The sequence below is a fragment of the Durio zibethinus genome, chromosome 15 (assembly GCF_047325235.1).
Source record: "Durio zibethinus cultivar Kanyao isolate XHJ-2024 chromosome 15, ASM4732523v1, whole genome shotgun sequence".
Lineage (NCBI taxonomy): Eukaryota > Viridiplantae > Streptophyta > Magnoliopsida > Malvales > Malvaceae > Durio > Durio zibethinus.
In genome coordinates this window covers 13,318,401-13,331,464 of record NC_143176.1, presented here as the reverse complement: position 1 = coordinate 13,331,464, position 13,064 = coordinate 13,318,401, and positions in this window count along the sequence as shown.

The window sequence follows — 13,064 nt, the reverse complement described above, 5'->3', positions numbered from 1 at the left end:
GAACTTTTGGTCTTAGATGAGTTTTGGCCAAATGGGGGTCTTAGGATTTCATCTTGGCCATTTGATCTTTGTAGCTTCCATCTTGATGCAAGACTCCTTGGTAGGTTCAGCTAAGCCTCGGATTACAAGATAATGTATTTGAATTTCATCCTATCTCTTATAATTCAAAAGACTAGAATCCTTTTTCATGTGTGATTTTTTAAAGAGCAATCAAAAAAGTCATCATCCATCACAAACACACTTAGTTGAATGCACTAGTGTCCTTGTTAGTTTAAAGTTTCATGAAGGCCTCTTGGATTGTGTCTTAACTAAATGGATATGAGAGATATGAGTCTTTGTGCCTTTAGAATTGCATGGAATCTTTTTGAAAAATGGATATTGCCAAATGGTGTAAGAATTCTCCATGGATACAAACTTTTCTCTTGGCCACTGGATCAAGCCCTAATGCAATTAAAATTATTTAAATCTTCCTTTAGCCAAATACAAAGATGATTTAAAAGTGCCCTTGTGCAATTAAACCTTTTCAAATTCCCTTGTTTTGTTGCTTGGTTGCATGAATGGATGGAATTGGGCTAATAGGGTTCGGCTATAAGATTCCAAGATAGGGAAGGATGTACTTCTTGCATGCTTGCATGCATAGTTTGAATTAAAATTAAGTCCACAAGCCTAAAACCCTAAACTCATGAGAGTAACTTTATAACTACCAAAAATTAACCAAATATTAACTTTTCACACCTATTTTGATATACAAAATCACTATATTTTTAGGTTTTATCAGGAGACAACAAGGCAAACTCCCTCATAAAGGGATATGATAAGCCATAGATTTAGGGATGGTCAACTTTGACCAAAACTAGTGTTGTTTCAGAAGCAACCCAAATTTTATTTTTATGGTTTATGTTTTCTTTACTTTGATTAGGATAGGTATGTTTATGCTTTTATGTTTTAAGTTTGAATTTGTAGGGATGAAGAGAAGGCAAGAAAGATGCCTCATACAAATGAGGATTCAGCCCTAAAGTAAATTTAAGGAATATTTCTTTTTCCCTTGCTTTCTATTTTAGTACGTTGTTTAATTTAAATGTTTAGGGGAAACAAGAATGCTTTATGAACTTAAATGCTTTTTGAAAAGCATGATCCCATTTTTGCTTTCAAACCAAATTGGCATGCTAGATATCATTAATATGCACACTTAGTTGATAAATTTTCAAAATTGACTAAAATTTGTTTGAAGATTGATTATGAATACGATGGAACTTAAAAGGAATTCTTAAGCATGTTTCTCTTTGGATATAATTTTTGCACATATGCTTTTATTCTCTTTTCAGGAAATGCTTTGATTCTTATGAAATTTTGTGAGATATGGATTTGCATGGAAATTTGAGGATATGAATAAGTACTCTATAATTCACCTACTCAACCTTTTAGGTGAAATCCTATAGTATATTTGACTCAAGAAATGATCTAGGTAGTTCTTTAGACATTTGAGCCTTTTTCGAGCCTATTCTATTTGATACATCTCTTGTACCTTGATTTTGAGCCTATTATATTATTCCCTTTTCTTTGTTTATTTAGCCACATATTAAGCCCAATAAGCCTTTTCTTTTATTATTTTATCCCTTCTTTGTTTTTACCTAACCCAATCATGCTTAATTATGCATTATGGACATGATTTTGTATTTAGGAGGAAGCGAGGTGCAAGGAATTAAAGAAAAGAAAATGGCGAATAAAAGGCAAAGCCTAATAAAAGCCAAAAATGGCTTAGTTCAAAAAAAAAAGAAAAAGAAAAAATGCCATGAAAAATAAAAGAGATGCCTCAAGTCTTTATAGTTTTAAAAGCTCAACTTTTCAAAGTCAAGAGATTTCAAAGAAAGTATGGTAAGCACTGTGAGCCTTAAATTTCCTTTTTCCTTCCTTAACCTAAGCCTTACATTACAAGCCTAAAAGACATTTTGATTTTGAATTAAGTATGCAAGTCTAACATTAGTGGAGAGGGAAGGGGAAAGTGAACATATGAAGTTTATTCTATCTTTAAGTTAAAATATGATGAAATGTTTTTCATTCTATTTATTTGAGTTATATGGATGAATTAAAGATTGAATAGATGTATATGTGTAAAGAATATAAGATATTGGGAGCTTATGTTTGAAGAAATTTCTTGTAACCCTATGTTTATATTCATCTTTGTATTATGCAATAGCGCATGACAAAAATTTTATGCAATTTTTGATCAGTGACAATGTATAATGATCTATAGTTATGTTGATTTGAGGATTTTACTTGAAAATAAACAAAGATTTAAGTGTAAGGGTATATGATAACACCTAAAAATAGTGATTTTGTATATCAAAATGGGTGCAAAATTTTAAATTTTGGTTGATTTTTGGTACTTAGAATGTTATTTTCATGATTTTAAGATTTCAAGCTTGTGGACTTCACTTTCATGCAAACTATGCATGAAAACATGCAAGAAGAACATTTAGCCCCATCTTGGAAGCTTATATCAAACCCTATTGGACCAATTCCATCCATCAATGCACCCAAGTGGCAAAACAAGAGAATTTGAAGAAATTCAAATACACAAGGACACTCTCAAATCATCCTTGTATTCGACCAAAGAAAGATTCAAAGGAATTTTATTACATTAGGACTTGTTCATGTGGCCAAGATAAGAGTTTGTATCTTTAGGGGATTCTTACGCTGTTTGGCCATATCCATTTTTTAAGAAGATTCCATGCAATTCTAAAGGCACAAAGACTCTCATCTCCTATATCCATTCGTCTAAAACACAATTCAAGAATACTTCATGCAACTTCAAACCAAAAAAGACATGAGGTACATTTAGCTATGGGGTTTGCAATAGACAAGACTCTTTTGCTTACTTTTTGAAGAGTCACACATGAAAAAGGATTCTAGTCTTTTGAATTATAAGAGATAGGATGAAATTCAAATATATTTTCTTGTAATCCAAGGCTTAGCTGAACATACTAATGAGCTTTGAATTAAGATGGAATCGATAAAGATCAAACGGCTAAGATGAAATCCCAAGACCTCCATTCAGCTAAAACTCATCTAAGACTAAGAGTGCCATTTAGTTTAAGTACTTGGAAAATAAGGATCAACTTAATCTCTTAGTATTTGAATTTAAATGTAAGTCATGTCTATCTATCCCTCTATGGCCGAACACCCTACTATAAATAAGAAGGCCATTCACCTTATTTCATCATCCTTTATCCCTCACTTCTCCTTTCTTCTTTATTAGTTCTTTAGTTTTTTTTTTTAGATTAGTTATAAGCTTAAGTGGCAGATTTGCCAATAACTACAGCTTTGTTTAAATTCTTTTCTTTAATTTAAGAAGTATTTTTCAAGATCTCATTTTTAGTACTTTTAATTAAAAATCTTGTTCTTTTTTATTCTTCTTTTTGGCCTTCATTTACTTTTCTCCTATTTTATTTAATTTCATGCAAGCTTTGCTCTTTAAATTATCTTTTATGCAAGATTAGTTTCGGCCATTACTTTTCTCTACAAGATTTCATTTGGCCTTCATCATTTACTCTTATTTTTTAAGTTATTTTCTTTAGTTACATTTGGCTACTCTTTTTTACTTCGCAAGTGACAATTAGTGAAGTCAAGATATAAGCTTAAATTGCTTTTTCAATATTTCTTTCTTTATTTGCCATCAACCCTAAAATTCCAATTATTTAGATATAGGATTTTTAGATTTCAACTTTGTAATTGAGAGCAACCCAACATTTACAATCTGTAATCACTTGAGAGATGATACTAGAATAATTCCACTTTATTACTTAATCTATGCATTTGCAGGCTATACAAAAAGCAGCAATTAGAATTAAAAGAAAGCCGTTATGAGCTATTGAGTTAGCTAAATAAAAGTCTCCCATTGGCCATAATTTTGACTTCTTAAAGTGCCATGGAGCACGAGAAGCAAACTTGAAAGTAATGAGAGCTTAAGAATCAAAACAAGCATGCAAATAATATAAAGGAAGGAAGGATAAAATGCTATAGAAGAATGATCATGTTTAGATTTTTTTGTAGATATTTTAGGGTTGAGGCACTTTTTTTTCACCATTTGAGAACTTTAGGCTAGGATTTAGTTTTTTCTTTAAGTTTTGCATATACTTTCTCTGCACATTTATATTTTCCCTTTAGCCAAACAGCTTTGATTTATAGTTTCTTTGATTGATTTCCTTTGCAAATTTAACTTTCCTATGCTAATTTTCAATGCACTTTTAGATTTTTGCAATGAAATTTATATATTTTCACATTTTCATCTTCAAATTTTTTTGATTTCACATGAACATCAATTCTATTTTGAAATTCGTGGTTCTAACCTATTATCACTATTTTGATCAAAGTTTGATGAATTTTAGCTTGTTTTAAGTCAAAACCTTTTTTCATAGATTCCTAACTCATAGAGCTATAATCCTGTAAAAAAATATTTTGCAAATTCCAACCATATAAGTACAATTATATCTTTAAAATCATGGCTGAATCCAATTGGTAGAAAAGTGCTTTGCAAGAGTTATAGCTTAGTAAGGATCTACTCTCCATCTCGACATTTGGTTTGCCTTTTTAAACTTTTCTTTCTTAGATTTTTATGTTTACTTATTAGTTCTTAATTATTTACATTTATTTTCATGAGTTTACTTGCTGTTTGAATAGATTTAGTTGATCATGCTTTATTTTTTCTAGATTTGAGTGTTGTTTGAGCTACTAGTTCATTGAGCTAAATTTCCTTTAACTTGATGTGATATTCTTATTTGATTTTATGGTAAACGTGTTGATAAATGTTGCTTTAGCTCAATTCCAGTTCAATCTCTCTGGAAAATTATAAATCTAATTTTTTTTCTCCATTGAATAGGTAGTTACTAAATTGAAATCAATTTCTGTTTTCACTTCTTTTTCTTAAATTTTGCATTTTCTTTTCGATTCATTTTTTGCAATTTGATTTCTCTCATAGTGTCTTCAATGTATTTTCAACTTTAGTTCATGTTCCTTCAGTTTAATGCAATTAAATTTAGAAATGCAACTAGTAATTATAGTTTTCAAAGTGAAGCTCACAATCGATTCTTTTCTTTTTATCTTAAATTTTGTAATTCTTTTTCATTAATTGTTTTGAATAGCAGCTTCTTTTGAGTTACCTCATTATCAAAGCAATTTACAATTTTATTTTGTATAAATTGGAGCACAACAGAATTACAGTTTTTACTAAATTTTTTGTCTTAGCATTATATCTTAGTCACGAGTTGCTTAGTCTTTTAGATTTATAATTTTGCTGTTTAAATTTCATTTTAATTCTATTTGAATTTTTCATTCATATTTTATTGTTGCAATTTTTAGTTTGTTTAGATCAATTTTAAAGAATTTTTTAGATGTTTCATTTGTTGGAATTTTTGAGTTAGTTAGAGTTAGTTAGAGGCAGTTAAAATTAGTTATTTAGGTTGATCTTACTTAGCTACTGCTTTTTTTTTTTTTACGATTTTCAATTCTTAGCTTAATTTTCCATTTAATTCATGATTAGTTCATTGCCTTGTATTTTAGCTACTATTTTTGTAATTTCTTTTACTTGGATTACATTTTACTATAATCCTATGTGTGAGGCTTTTTTTATTTTATTTTTTTAGATAGCTTACTTCCATGTGTACTTTTCTTTGTTTGAACCAACTTTAGAAGGGTGTAGGGATAATAAATTAGGAAAAGAAGTTCTTTACCTAATCCTCATTGGAATGATATCTTGACCAAAAGGTCACTATTATTACTTGTACAGTCTATATGCATGCAAATTTGCCCAATCAAGTTTTAAGCGCCATTGCCTAGGATTAGGTCTACAAAGTCATAGGTTAATATTATGCTTCTCCATGCTCTTCTATAGTTTGGTTCACCCTTACTGTACTTTTGTTAGGCTAGTTACTAACTTGCATTGTTTTTGTTTCCTTGGGTTGTTCACAAACTAACCTTCTTGGCATAGGTTTATATTTAGGATTTATTTATTTTTTCACATATGGTATTCTAGTACTTATGAGGTAGGCAAGCATCATATGGACCATGCTAGACTTTATTTTTTTGATGACTATGTAGGACCATGACCTAGTGAGGAAAACCAAGCCAAAAGAGAATCATCCTTTAAAACTTTATCTAACACTTTAGAATCTCTAAAAAATCAAGTAGAGGCCATTAAAGCTATGTATGATCTAAAGCCTACTCTTTTCCATAACTTTCCAAGCCAATATGACAATGGTAAAGTACATGATGGTGACTACCATAGTGATAGGTGCACACTTGATCAACAATTCCAATTTTACGCAAACACCTACACTAGTCAAATTTGGAAGGGTCATCCTAAACACATATAGGATACTAGTTTGGGACATTCTTTTAGTTCACCACCTAAAGACACCTTGACTTATCCTGCCAAGCATTTATAAGACCCTCCATAACCCTAATATTTTTTACCATCACTATAAGTACCTCAACTGCCACACTATGCTCTATTACAAGAAATTTTTTCTTCATCACAATACCATTCATCTTCACATCACTTTCTATCCACATTATATTCATCACCTTTTCCATAAGAAAAGAAACTATCCTTTAAGGAGATGCTTTGTGAAGGGCTCTAAACTATAAAAAAATCTCTTCCAATACCAAGAAAAGGCATTCATTAAGGCTTTTAGACACTTTGGTCAAAATACTCATACCTTAAACAGTTTACTTTCAAGATTCCATGCCTAGCACTATAGAGTCCAAAACCTAGTTGGTTTAATAAGAAGGATTGCACCTTGAGGGATCATTATATAAAGGGAAACTCAATGTAGATTAATGATGATAAAGAGCATATCATGGTAAATTCACAACAATCTATAAAAGTTGTGGAGGAAAAATAATGGTGGATGAGGAGATACTTATGGCTAAGAAATTTGATGATGATGGATCATTTAGGAAAATTATAAAGGAAGAGAACATTCAAGAAGAAGTTAAGCTTGATATTCCACTCATGCCATTTCTTAAATTCTTTGAAGATCATTTACCTAATTATGTGGGAATACATAAGGTGGATAGATGTGTTGATAAGGTAAGCTTACTAGAGAGATCACTTAGGCCTTTAGACACATTCCTTCTTGAATCTAATATTAAACTTAAAGATGAAGAAGAACCCATTAGTAAAGAACTTACTTATCTAGCAGCTTTTCTATCCTTGATTTTATGCCCAAAGCTATTGACACCTCATTCTTTTAGCTTTCACAAGAAAGACCATCCATGGAAGAAAAAGTGAATGATATGGATTTTGTAAGGATGGTTCAATTCCCTACCTTGAGTTGCATGAAGGTCCTAGCAATGATCCTAATGAAGAAGAATTTGGACCTTATCATTCACCTATGCTATTTTCTCAGCTTCTTGAGATTCCATTATTTGATGATTTAAAAATGCATGAGGTTGAAAACCTACCTTTTGAGAACATTAATGAGCTTTCTGAAAAAGATGAGGATGCAATAGAGGAAATTTTGAGCAAAATGTCAAAAGTTGATAATGTAAAGGGTTTGGATGATAATAATATAAAGACATTCTCTAGTTGTTTAAAAATTTCTCAATCTTTAATTGTCAAATTGATACCTTTGACTTCTTATCCATTATGCTAACTAGACTAATACCATTCATGTCAAAATTTTTCATTTTAGAGCCAAAACCCATATTCTCTATGGTGGTACCTCATTCATTGGTATTGAAGCCAATGACCACCTCTATTTGGTTAGATTACAATATGCTTAGACTAATCATAGAGGTGGGTTACAAATATACCCTCAAGCACTGAGGTTACTTAGAGCTTATCAGTACATATTTGGTGCGAAAGAAGATAAAAAAGTAGGTAGATTTAAGAAAACAATGTGGTGTAATTCTCTAACACCAATGAAAGTCAAGCTATTGACTTTAAACAAGCGCTTCTTTTGAGGCAACGCAAGCTTTACATTTCATGTTTTGTTTATTTGCTTATTTTGTTGCTTTCATGTTTTGCTTTTTTTTTTTCTTTGTACATATTGATGTAGTTTCTTTATGTAATTGTTTCATTGTTCTGTAGGTTGAATAAAAGCTTGAAAAAAGGTTGCACTAGTTTTGGCCAAAGCATTCGTGGAGATTTGGCCACCATGCCTCCATGTGAAAAGGGAGTTTCCTTATTCCTCTTTCATGCTTTATTTCTTTTTGCTTACACGTTAAGGACAATGTGTTGTTTAACTCTGGGTTTACAGGAAAATTATTCAAAATTCTTGCAAAATTTTTTGACTTTTCCTTGAGTTTGCCTTGAAATTGAGCTTAACTTGTTGTAGCTTGAATTACTAGTATGCTTTCTTTAATTAGTTATTCATGAACCAATGATATTTAGAGATTGAGAATGAATATCGCTTTAGGAAAAGATTGAATATTGTGTAAAATATGAGATGATGCTTCAGTTTAGTGACATTTTGATTATTAGTTTTCACTTGTGAGTTGATGCTTTGATCATTGAATTACATTTTTTATCTAGTGCATGATTATGTGAGCATGAAATACTTTTTTATTGGACTTTAAAGTTGTGTTTCAAGTTCTAGAATTTCTTTTCATCATCATTCGATGTGAAATCCTAAGGGACATGTGATTAGGGAAATGATATAGGCCATCTTTGGATTGATCAAGCCTTTTCAAGTCAACCTTCATTTAATTTTTCCATAGTCACACCATTTGAGCCTAATGACACTTTTTCTTTGTTTTGAAACCACATTACAAGCCCAATGCCTTGATTTGTATATTTCCTAACTTTTGGTCCATTACCCTATGTCCATTAGGACATTCATGCATCATTTATGAGTTATACATTATTAGGGAAGAAAGGTGGAACTTGAAAAAGAATGGGAAAATAAAAAGAAAAAGAAAAAAAATAAGCTAGCTTGCATAAAAAAACTATGAAAAAAAAAAGCGTAAAAGAAAAAGAAAAGAAAGAACAAAAATAATAAAGTGGTGAAAAAGCAAAGAAAAAAAAGAAAAGAAAGAAAAATGGGCAAAAATAAAGTTTAGGGGTGATTTTTTAGTCAAGCTTTACTTTTCTTATAATGAAGTAATGCATTGTTACGTACTTGACTTTAAAATGTCTTTTCTCACACATTGACCTTAGCCTTATATTACAAGCTTATAAAAGTCATAAATGATCCTTGGTTATGTGTTTATCTACATTAGTGGAAAAAGATATGATAAGTAAACATATGAAAATTGAGCACACTTTATTGAACTTTGTTCTTGAATTTTCATTTTTTGCATCACATTACTAGATTTCATACAAGGATGTGTGAGAGGCATTACTTGCTTGTAGAAGCATAGTTAGGAATGATCTTAGCCTAGGTTGATTCCTCTATATTAGCATATGTTCATGATTTTACTATGGTTATATTCCTTAATCAATCCAGGGGGCATTCATGTTAAATGAAGCATTGAAAGTATTTGATGACTCTTGCTCAATTTTGTTTTGCTTGAAGACAAGCAAAAACTTAAGTTTTGGATTTTGATTGCATTAAAATTTTAACATTTTGTTACTTATTTTTAGTGCAACTCTTTTGATTTTTAGCTTGATCCGTGAGAATTTTGGCAAAAAATACTTCTAAATGAACATTTGTCTCATGTACAAGTGAAAATATAAAAAATGAGGAATTTTTGACAATTTGTACTTAATTTGAAGGATTTATGGTGGTCAAAGCTAGAAAAGGCCACAACTAGTGTAATTGTGCTTCATTGTCTATAAAAGGAGTTCTTCTTACCCTTTGCTTTTATGATCTTTTCAACTTAAATGAACTTCATGGAACCTTATTTTAAGTCCTAATTTTCATGATTTTCATATGAAATTGTCTTCCTTAGCCCAATTATACATTAGTACCTTTGTAGTATCTTTATACATGCTTGAAAGGTAATGTATGCATATTGGAGTTAGAAGTGAAATTTCAAATGATTAATTTTCAAAATTTTTGTAAGAATTGTCATGTGAAATTGGTTCATTTTATAGCTTGAAATTATGGCATAAAATTGAAGAGAAAATATGTTCATGTAACGCCAAAAAGAAGGAAGAAAATCAAGCATGCATGTTGGAAGCAAGGATCATGTGATCACACATATTGGGGCCACTTTTGGGAATTGAAAGAAGGCCATTAGGAGCTGCTGAGTTGGCTAAATGAAGGTCTCCCATTGGCCATAATTTTGACTTCTTAGAGTGCCATGGAGCATGAGAAGAGGACTTGAAAGCAAGGAGAGCTTAAAGAGCAAAACAAGCATACAAAGAATAAGAATGAAGGACGAAAAGAAAGCTCTTGAACAATGATCATGTTTAGATATTTTGTAGATAGGAACCTTATATTTGTCTAAAAATAAGAGGTAGATGCCAACTATTTAAGAACTTTAGGCTAGGATTTAGATTTTTCTTTAAGTTTTGCATTTATTTTCTCTACGCATTTACATTTTCTCTGTAGCCAAACAGCTTTGATTTACAACTTCTTTGATTGATTTTCTTTGCAAAGTTAACTATCATGCACTAATTTTCAATGTACTTTCAAGTTTTTGTAATGAAATTTATAGATTTTCATGTTTTCATCTTCAAATTTCTTTAATTTCGCATGAACATCAATTTTATTTTAAAATTTGCAATTTGGACCTCTACTCAGTGTTTTGATCAAAACTTCATGAATTTTAGCTTGTTTTAAGTCAAATTTCTTTTTATAGATTTCTAACTCATAGAGCTATAATCTTGTGAAAAATATCTTGCAAATTCCAACCACACAAGTACAGTTAAATCTTTAAAGTCATAGTTGAATCTAGTTGGTAGAGAAGAGCTTTGCAACAGTGACAACTTAACAAGGATCTACTCTCCATTGGTTTGCCTTTCCTAAACTTTACTTTCTTAGATTTATATGTTTACTTGTTAGTTCTTAATTGTTTGCATTTATTTTCATGAGTTTACTTGATGTTTGGATAGATTTTGTTGATCATACTATGTTTTTTCCAAATTTGAGTGTTGTTTGAGTTGCTAGTTCATTGAGCTGAATTTCCTTTAATTTGATGCAATTTTCTTGTTGAATTTTATATTAAACTTGTTGATGAATGTTCCTGTAGCTCAGTTCCTATTTAATCTTTCTAGAAAATTCTAGATCTAATTTTTTTCCTCCATTGAATAGATAGTTACTAAGTAGAAATCAATTTCTATTTTCACTTCTTTTTCCTAAAATTTGCATTTTCTTTTCTTTTAATTTTCTGCAATTTGATTTGTCTCATAGTGTCTTCAATGTATTTTCAATTTCTAGTTCATGTTCCTTTACTTTGATACAATTAAAATTCAGAATTGTAGTTGGTAGTTATAGTTTTCAAAGTGAAGCTCACATTTGGTTCTCTTCTTTTTAGCTTAAATTTTGTAATTCCTTTTCATTAATTGTTTTGAATTGCTATTTATTTTTAGTTAATTCACTGCTAATGCAATTTACAATTTATTTTTGTACAAATTGGAGCACAACAAAATTGCAATTTTTACTAAACTTTTGGTTTTAGCTTTATATCTTTGTCACAAGTTGCTTAGTCTTTTAGGTTTATAATTTTGGTATTTAAATTTCATTTTGATTCTGGTTGGATTTTTCATTTATATTTTGTTGTTGCAATTTCTAGTTTGTTTAAATCAATTTTAAAGAATTTTCTAGATATTTCGTTAGTTGGAATTTAAGAGTTAGTTAAAGTTAGTCAAAGATAGTTAAAATTAGTTATTTAGGTTGATCTTACTTGGCTACTATTTTGTTTTCTTTTTTTTTTTTTTTTGCCATTTTCAATTCTTAGCTTAATTTTTCATTTTAATTTTTGATTAGTTCAATGCCTTGTGTTTTAGCTATTTTTTTTGCAATTCCTTCTACTTAGATTACATTTCACTAGAATCCTATGTTTGATGCTTTGTTTGATTTTATTTTTTTAGATAGCTTACTTTCATGCTTACTTTTCTTTGATTGAACCAACTTTAGAAGGGTGTCACGATAATAGATACTTAGGCTAAGAAGTTCTTTATCTAATCCTCATGAGAAGATATCTTGATCGAAAGGTCACTATTATTACTTGTATGGCTTGTGCGCTTGCAAATTTGCTCAATCAATGATTAGCCAAAAACATTCAAGAAGGAAAAATCCCATTTGGCCATGACTCTTTAAAGATTAAGTTAACCTCTATCCTTAGTGTTTTGATAGAATTGAACCTTTAATCTTATATCTACCTCATAGCCAAACCCTTCTTTAAAAATAGGGAGGCTAGTTCTTGATTCAAAACATCCCTTATTCCAATCTTCTCTTCTATTTTTGGTTTCTCTAGCTTCTTTAGATTTCTAGTTTTCTTTAAAGTTCCTTTATATTAGGCTAAGGTGACAGATTAGCCATAACAAAAGTTTTTGTTTTCTTAAATCTTCTTTTAATACAAGTATTCTTTTATTTTCAAGATCTATTTTCTTTAAAGCTTTCTTTACATTCTTTTCGATTTTCCAATATTGTTTACAAGTTTTGATTTCAATTACTTTTATATTCTTTGGCATTCAGTTCACAATTTCTTTGTTCTTTAAGATTTAATAATACCTTATTCTTTTTTCTTCAAGCTTTTGGTTTTAGTGCACATTTGTTTTAAATCTTTCTTTTATGTTCTACAAGTCTTGAATAATCTTAAAATCTTCTTTACTTCACATTTCAATCATTATTTCTTTATATCTATATTCAGCCACAATCAAAAGACTTTCTAAGTGATAGTTGGATAAGTTGATCTTTGGCCTATACAATCCTTCTTTAATTGTTTTCTTTGCAAATCAAATCAATTTTTCATTAGTTTAGATAAAAGAGATTAGTTTGTCACCTTTGGCAATTGAATCCACCCAACAAAATCAATTCTATAATTCTTATGGGACAATACTCTACTCTCATCATTTTATTACTTGCTTACGATCTGTGCACTTGTAAGCATTATAAAAATAGTTAATCAAGTTTTTGGCACTGTTACTAGGTATTATAGCGATGTTCGATTCA